Genomic DNA, 9,034 nt, shown 5'->3' with positions numbered 1-9,034 from the left:
CGGCCAGAGGAAGATACCAGCCCGCGCACCCGTCGCCATGGCAACCTCAACCCCACTCCTGGACCCTAGCTCGTAAGGGGACAGGGTCTCGAAAGCCGTTCGTCCAGAGGCTCCTCGGTGCCCCGTGCGGGTCCCCGCCGTCAGCCCCAAGGAGCCTCTTGGCACCAAGCAGCGCTGCCTCCCTTCAGCCACACGGTGGCGGCGCAGAGCCGAGCTCCGCGCCCCACCTGGGAGGCAGCGCCCGCGCGATGGGGCTCCTCGGCCCAGCTCAACCTCGACCAGGACCGGGCCGGACATCCAGGCCGAGAGCGTCGCTGGGGCTTCACCGCCGTTCCCCAGGGCGCCCCTCCACTCCTCCAGCGGGCTCCCGCATCCCCCATTATCCGGCGGACCCCCACCCCTGCTCACGTGACTCGCCCGCCACCCTCGAAGAACTCTTGAGCGGCCTCCCTGCCCTGCTGCAGGTCACGCGCTGCGCACCTGGAGGGCGTCAGGCCAGCCCCCAGCTACAGCTTTCCCCTGCTCAGGTTCGGCTCAACCCGGGCCCGCCCCTGCTCCGAGCCCAGGAAGAGCGTCCTGTTCGGCTCCCAATTGCGCCGGCCCGTGGGGAAGGAGGCGGGAGTGAGCTCCAGCGGTGCGACCCTCGCTTCTCCAATTCGGGGCCCTCCCCACCTCGGGGGAAAAAAGAGGCCTCTGCCTCCGCCTCCTTCCCTGAGCGCTGCCACCCTCACCCCAGCCCTCCGACCGCGGATCCCGGGTATTGCGCTTAGGGGTCGCCTTGCAGGCCCAGAGAAGCGGGCAGAGCTCGCGCACGCACGTGCCGGGGCGGGGCGTCACTGGGGGCGGGCCCTGGAAGGGCGGGGTCTGCGGGCTCGGGTTCCCGCGGGGCGCGCGTGGGGTGACGGGAGCCAGGACTACGCGGAAATGGGGGTGGGGGACGCGGGACGCGGAGGGGCGTCCCAGCATCCGCGAGTGGCTTGAGGGAGCACAAGGCCAGCTGGGTCTGGGCGCTGGATGGGCGGCCTTGGCATTGGGTCCTGATTTGGGTCCCAAGTACTGTGCACAACCGGCCCGAGGCGAGAGGGGAGGAGACAGGAACCCCGCCCATTTTCCGGACCAGGTTCTTGGAACCGGCCCGGAAATCCTGGGACTCAAATCTGGGGGCCAGATCTGTAGGCGATGGTTTTTCTAGAGACGGGTTTATGCAGCCCCAATACGCCGTCGCACTGATTTCCCACATTCCAGGAACGGTCCAGGTCTGTCCTTCAAGGGTTTGGGGACTCCGTGACTCCCTCTCTCCACAACTGCAGGGTGGGCCCCACTCTGAAAACCCGGCAAAGCGATGGGGGTCCCTCAGAGCCAGCCCCTCCTTCATATTCAGTTTCAACAGGATTGGGCATTGGGGAAACCTTGGGACCTCAAGCCACATGGAGAAAGAGCTCCCCGCTGGCTCCTTTCTCGTGCAGTCTTTGCAAAAGAGGACCAGGTGGTGACCAGAAGGGCACTTCGAGGGCTGAAGAGCTCAAACTGCACAGGGATAGGACCAAGGTGCAGAGTCCTGGGGCTTTTTTTTTTTTTTTGTCATGTCTGTTTTTCCATTCGGCCTGGAAATACCCGGAAATTCTTCCTACGTGTTTTTCCCTCAGAAAAGTTTTTTTCTGTAAAAGTGGCCAGGCACGACTTTTAATCCCAGCACTTTGGAGGCCGAGGTGGGCGGATTGCTTGAGGCCAGGAGTTCGAGACCAGCCTGGGTAACATAGCAAGACCCCGTCTCTGCCAAAAATACAAGTTAGCCAGGCGTGGAGACGCGCGCCTGTAGTCCTAACTGCTGGGGAGGCTGAGGCAGGAGACTTGCTTGAACCTGGGAGGCAGAGGTTACGGTGAGCCACCAAGATTGAGATCGTGCCACTGCACTCCAGCCTGGGCGACAGAAGTGAGACTCTGTCTCAAAAAAAGGAAAAAAAAAGAAAAGTAAAGAAAGGACATTTCGGCCGGGCTCTGTGTGTGGCTTATGTCTGTAATATCAACACTTTGGGAGCCTGAGGCAGAGGGATTGCTTGAGGCCAGGAGTTTGAGTCCAGTCTGGGCAACATTGAGAGACCCTGTGTCTACAAAATATAAACAAAATTCATCCGCCTGTAGTCCCAGCTACTCCGGAGGCTGGGGTGGGAGGATCACTTGAGGCCAGGAGGTTGAGGCTGCAGTGAGCAGCCGCTCTGTCCTGGGTGACAGAGACTCTGTCTCTCAGAAATGAATGAATGAATGGACATCTTGCTGTGAGATGTGCTGTGTAAACCCTTTGCAATGTCCTCCAGAGAACTTTGGTAAAGGCTTTTGCTTTTTTTCGGTGCTTTTTGGAGTTGGATTGGGGGTGTGTGTGTATGTGTGTGTGTATGCAAGTAGGGAGAAAGGGACTGGTTTTATACATTTTGTTTATTTTTCCTTTTGTGAGAATAGAATAGCCTCCCTGGCCTTGCTCATTCTGTGCCCTCTACCCCGAATGCCCTGCCTTTCCTCCTCCCCATCCTGTAAGGGCCACCTTTCTCCGCCTCATTCTGCTCCTTCTGTTGCCACCAGCTCTTTTCCAGTCCCTCATTATAGTCAAATAAGAACAGGTGAGTGGCCTTTCTACTGGTGAACCAGTAGGCCATAATGAGTGGGAATTTTTCTACCACCAGAATACTTTTTTTTTTATTTTTTGAGACGGAGTTTCACTCTTGTTGCCCAGGCTGGAGTGCCCAGGCACGATCTTGGCTCGCCCCAACCTCCGCCTCCTGGGTTCAAGCGGTTCTCCTGCCTCAACCTCCTGAGTAGCTGGGACTACAGGCGCCCGCCACCACGCCCAGCTAATTTTTGTATTTGTAGTAGAGACAGGGTTTCACCATGTTGGCCAAGCTGGTCTCCAACTCCTGACCTCAGGTGATGTGCCTGCCTCAGCCTTCCCAAAGTGCTGAGATTACAGGCGTGAACCACCACACCAGGCCCCAGAATCCTTATGATTACAAGAAACTGGTGGTTTGTTGGTTTTATAAACCTCTTGGTTAGCATGATTCTTGTTTCCCTCTTTGTTTTGGATGATAAGAAGCTGAGAACTTTTCTATATCTTTATTATTTTTTGTTCCAATTTCCTTCCTTCCAACGTCTTGCTATGTTGCCCAGGCTAGACTCGGACTCCTGGGCTCAAGCAGTACTCCCAACTCAACCTCCCAAGTAGCTGAGACTATAGATACACACCTGGCTTGGTATAATAAAAATATTTTTTAAGGCTAAAAGTAAAGAATAAGTTCAATGCAGTGGTGCATGCCAGGAGTCCAATTATAGCCTAGGAAACACAGCAAGACACTGTCTCTCAAAAAATAAAAAAAATAAAACCTTTTTATTTTGGAAATTTTCAAGCATACATAAAAGTAGAGAGAATATAATAAATTATCATGGCCGGGCATGGTGGCTCACACCTGTAATCCCAGGACTTTGGGAGGCCAAGGTGGGCAGATCATGAGGTCAGGAGTTCAAGACCAGCCTGGCCAAAGTAGTGAAACCCCGTCTCTACTAAAAATACAAGAATTAGCCAGGCATGGTTGCATGTGCCTGTAGTCCCAGCTACTTGGAAGGCTGAAGCAGTAGGATCACTTGAACCCAGGAGTTGGAGGTTGCAATGAGCCGAGATCTCGCCGCTGTACTCCAGCTTGGGTAACAGTGAGACTTTGTCTCAAAAAATAATAATAATAAATTATTATGTACCTACCACACACCTTCAATAATTATCAACATTTTACCAATCTTGTTTCATCCACCTCCCCACTTTTTCCTCTCTCTCAAGTATGATAAAGCAAATTCCAGACATGATATCAATTCACCTGAATTATTTCATTTATCAATCTCAAATAAGATTTTTTCATGGGAGGCTGAGGCAGGAGAATGGCGTGAACCCGCAAGGCAGAGGTTGCAATGAGCCGAGATCTTGCCACTACACTCCAGCCTGGGCAACAGAGCGAGACTGTCTAAAAAAAAAAAAATTTTTTTCAAACATAACTCTAATGCTACTGTCACACCTAATTGACAAAATTTATGCAAATTCCCTAACATTATTTAATACCTAGTCCATGTTCAAATTTCTTTTTTTTGAGACAGAGTCTCGCCGGGTGCAATGGCTCACGCCTGTAATCCCAGCACTTTGGGAGGCCGAGGCAGGTGGATCACGAGGTCAGGAGATCGACACCATCCTGGCGAACACGGCGAAACCCCGTCTCTACTAAAAATACAAAAAAATTAGCCAGGCGTGGTGGTGGGCGCCTGTAGTCCCAGCTTCTAGGGAGGCTGAGGCAGGAGAATGGCGTGAACCCGGGAGGCAGCGGAGCTTGTAGTGAGCGGAGATTGCGCCACTGCACTCCAGCCTGGGCGACAGAGCAAGACTCCGTCTCAAAAAAAAAAAAAAAGACAATTGAGACACAGTCTCACTCTGTCACCCAGGCTAGAGTGCAGTGGTACGATCTCTGTTCACTGCAACCTCCGCCTCCTGGGTTCGAGCAATTCTCCTGCCTCAGCCTCACTAGTAGCTGGGATTACAGGTACCTGCCACCACACCAGGCTAATTTTTTGTATTTTTAGTAGAGATGGGGTTTCACTGTGTTGGCCAGGCTGGTCTCGAACTCCTGACCTCGTGATCTGCCCACCTAGGCCTCCCAAAGTGCTGGGATTCCAGGTGAGTCGCCGCGCCCGGCCTCAAGTTTCTTTAACAGTTGGTTTGTTCCAATCAGGATTCAACAAGATCCACACACTTCACTTGGTTGATGTGTCTCTTAAGTAACTTTTGATCAGTTCCACTTTTCTTTCCATTTTTTAATGCTATTGAGTTGTAGAAGAAACCACAATATTTGTCCTGTAAAAGTTTCTACATCCCAGATTTGGCTGATTGCTTTCCAGTGTGTATTTTTTTCTTTTTTGAGACGGAGTCTTGCTCTGTTGCCCAGGCTAGAGTACAGTGGCGTGATCTCGGCTCACTACAACCTCTGCCTTCCGGCTTCAAGCAATTCTCCTGCCTCAGCCTCACGAGTAGTTGGGATTACAGGCACCCACCACCATGCCCGACTAGTTTTTCTGTTTTTTTTTAGTACAGACGGGGGTTTCACCATCTTGGCCAGGCTGGTCTCGAACTCCTGACCTCGTGATCCACCCGCCTCAGCTTCCCAAAGTGCTGGGATTACAGGCGTGAGCCACTGCTCCTGGCCCCAGTAGTGTATTTTTTTTCTAACTTTCTAATTCTCTCATTCTTTTTGCATTCATTAGCTCAGTATAAATAACTTTTTGAAAACTTTTTTTTTTTGAGACAGAGTCTTGCTCTGTCTCCCAGGCTGGAGTGCAATGGCACAATCTTGGCTCACCGCAACCTCCGCCTCCAGGTTCAAGCAATTCTCCTGCCTCAGCCTGCCGAGTAGCTGGGATTACAGCCACCTGCCACTACGCCTGAGTAATTTTAGTAGAGATGTGGTTTCACCATGTTGGCCAGGCTAGTCTCAAACTGACCTCAGGTGATCTGCCCGCCTTGGCCTTCCAAAGTACTGGGATTACAGGCGTGAGCCACCGCACCCAGACTCGGTAGTGTATTTTACCTTATTTTTCTGCTCCTTGTATTTCCAGTAAACTGAAAGTTAGATCCAGAGGCTTAATTAGATTCAAGAATGCCTGAATGTTTCTTTTTCTTTCTTTCTTTAATTTGTGACAGGGTCTCGCTCTGTGGTCCAGGCTGGAGTGCAGTGGCACAATCATGGCTCACTACAGCCTTGACCTCCTGCCTCAGCCTCCCAAGTAGCTGGTACTACAGGCACGCCATCACACCTGGCTACTTTTTTTTTGAGATGGGGTCTCACTCTGTCGCCCAGGCTGCAGTGCAGTGGTGTGATCTTGGCTCATTGCAACCTCCTCCTCCTAGGCTGAAGCGATTCTTCTGCCTTAGCCTCCTGAGTAGCTGGGACTACAGGCGCCCGCCACCATGCCTGGCTAATTTTTGTATTTTTAGTAGAGATGGGGTTTCACCATATTGGCCAGGCTGGTCTCAAAGGCCTGACTTTGTGATCCACCTACCTCGGCCTCCCAAAGTGCTGGGATTACAGGCGTGAGCCACCGCGCCCGGCCATACCTGGCTACTTTTTAATATTTTTGTAGAAATGAGGTCTCACTATATGGCCCAGGCTGGTCTTGAGCTCCTGAGCTTGAGTGATCTCCCACCTCGGCCTCCCAAAGTACTGGTATTACAGGTGTGAGCCACTGCACGTGGCCCCCTGAGCGTTTCAAGAATACCTTATTGGTAACAGTGCTGTGAACTTATTATTACATCACATCTGGAGACACATATGTCTAGTTGACATTTTTACTGATTGATCAGTGGGTTTGCCCTCTTCAGTATAAAATTTCCCATCAACTTTTCACCTATTGGTTTTAGTATCCACTAATGATTCAATTGTATTAGCTACTGCGAAATAATTTTCTAATTCTCTCCTTCTTTTGCATTCATTAGCTCAGTGTAAAGAACTTTTCTCATTCATTATTTGATTCTTTTGAAATAAAATTTATACAAGACAGACAAAATAAATGCTTCATTTCTCTTATGTATTTTATGACTTGCCTGAACTCCTTTGTGGAACAGTGTGTTAAAACAAAAGGCAGGCCTAGCAGTGGAACTGAGAGAGTACAGACCTTGGAGTCATACTTACTAGCTGTCTGACCGTGGGCAATCCTTGTGAGCCTGGTTCCTTAACTGCAAAATGGAGTTACTGACCCCAGCATCTCCATACCTTCCGTAGAATCGTCCAGGCCTAGGTCTAACAATTCCTTGTGCAGGATGTAGAAAGCATTCATTGTGGAAAATTTAGAGAATGCAGATAGAACAAAGAAGATGATATAAGTCTTGTGAAAAAAGTCTAGCACATGCCTAGCATATAGGAAATATTATTTACAATCCTCGCTCGGCTTGCATGCTGCCCTACCTCAGCATCCTCCTGGAAGAGGGGAAATTTAGCCAGGAATTTCTTGGGATGACTCCAGCCTCATCCCTTGAAAATCCAACCAGGAGTGAGAGGGGGTGTCCCGGGAAGGGAGCAGGTGGTGGATTCCTCTACTCTTATGTTAAGAGCTAGTGATTTGAGCTTAGACCTGCCACAAACGTGCTGTGAGATCCTGGGAAAGTCACATAACTCCCTGAACCAGAGTTACTCACCTGAGAGACAGAGGTTGTCCATGCTGATCTGTCGGGGTTGTTGGAAGACCACATGGGATGTGAATGTGTATGTGCCCACCACAGTGCTAGCTATTGGGAGGTGCTCGGAAAATAGCGGTTAGCTCGGTTCTGAGTTGGGGACCTCCCTTCACATTCAAGTTCACTCATAATAGTCTATGAGGGGCCGGGCATGGTGGCTCACGCCTGTAATGCCAGCACTTTAAGAGGCTGAAGTGGGCAGATCACTTGAGGCCAAGAGTTTGAGACCAGCCTGGCCAACATGGTGAAACCCCATCTCTACTAAAAATACAAAAATTAGCTGGGTATGATGGCATGTGCCTGTAATCCCAGTTACTTGGGAGGCTGAGGGTCCCAAGCCTGGGCGTCAGACTCCATCTCAAAAAAAAAAAAAGCCAGGCACAAAGTCTATGAGGGCTGTGTGAGGTGAGGTTTGGAACTCAGCTTCTCACAAAGCTGCTGTGTGAATTGGGAAGCCTCCCCTTTTCTGGGGCATGGATCCCTCCATTTGTGAAACGGTGAAATTAGAGGTCCAAATTCAAATGCCCATAGGAGCAGCTGGGTAGCATAAGGAAGTTAAATGAGTAAGGAGTTCAGACAATGGGGACTATGGCAGTTTGACAAACTAGCCTCATGCAAAAGAGGTGGCTACTCCATTCCTGCTGATGGTTACAAAGCAGGAATGTGGGCCCAGGTGGCCATGGTTTTTTTTTTGTTTTTTTTTTCCGAGACAGAGTCTTGCTCTGTTGCCCAGGCTGGAGTGCGGTGGCGCGATCTCAACTCACTGCAAGCTCCTCCTTCCAGGTTAGGCCATTCTCCTGCCTCAGCCTCCTGAGTAGCTGGGACTACAGGCGCCCGCCACCACGCCCAGCTAATTTTTTGTATTTTTAGTAGAGATGGAGTTTCACCGTGTTAGCCAGGATGGTCTCGATCTCCTGACCTCGTGATCCTCCCACCTCAGCCTCCCAAAGTGCTGGGATTACAGGCGTGAGCCACCGCGCCCGGCCACCATGTTTTTAAAGAAGCTGGAAAGTTGTATTTTTAAAATCTTATTTATTTTGTTGTTAATTTAATTTTAAATTGGAATGATGGCAAGTAATTTGAGATATTTAACAACTTGTGCACAGCAAACAAAACGAGTGCAGGCATACCTCATTTTATTGCACTTTACTTGTGCTTCATCAATTTTTTTTTTTTTTTTTTTTTAGGTAGGGTCTTGCTCTGTCACCCAGGCTAGAGTGCAGTGGCACGATCACTGCTCACTGTAGCCCCAACTGCCCAGGCTCAAGTGATCCTCTCACCTCAGCCTCCTCGGTAGCTAGGACCACAGGTACGAGGCACCAGGCCCAGCTGATTTTATTTTTTATTTAATTTAATTAATTTATTTATTATTATTTTTTGAGACGGAGATTTGCTCTTATTGCCCAGGCTGGAGTGCAATGGCACAACCTCGCCTCACCACACCGTCCACCTCCCAGGTTCAAGCGATTCTCCTGCCTCAGCCTCTGGAGTAGCTGGGATTACAGGCATGCGCCACCACGCCCGGCTAGTTTTGTATTTTTAGGAGAGACAGGGTTTCTCCATTTTGTCAGGCTGGTCTCAAACTCCTGACCTCAGGTGATCCATCTGCTTCAGCCTCCCAAAGTGTTAGGATTACAGGCATGAGCCACTGCACCTGGCCTATTTTTTATTTTTTATGTAGAGATGAGGTCTCCCTATGTTGCCCAGGCTGGTCTTGAACTCCTGTGCTCAAGCAATCCTTCCATCTTGGCTTCCCAAAGTGCTAGGATTCCGGGTACGAAC

At 50.3% G+C, this 9,034-nt stretch overlaps 1 pseudogene; it reads right to left on the bottom strand.

The window, feature by feature from the left end:
* Nucleotides 1-766: 766 nt before the first annotated feature.
* Nucleotides 767-9,034, bottom strand: part of LOC108518152 (developmental pluripotency-associated protein 2 pseudogene) — a 21,369-nt pseudogene continuing 13,101 nt past the window's right edge.

The sequence above is a fragment of the Rhinopithecus bieti genome, unplaced genomic scaffold (assembly GCF_001698545.2).
Source record: "Rhinopithecus bieti isolate Rb0 unplaced genomic scaffold, ASM169854v2 scaffold_41082, whole genome shotgun sequence".
Taxonomy (NCBI): domain Eukaryota; kingdom Metazoa; phylum Chordata; class Mammalia; order Primates; family Cercopithecidae; genus Rhinopithecus; species Rhinopithecus bieti.
Note: the sequence above shows the minus strand (reverse complement) of the source record. Positions and strands in the feature narration are given on the sequence as shown.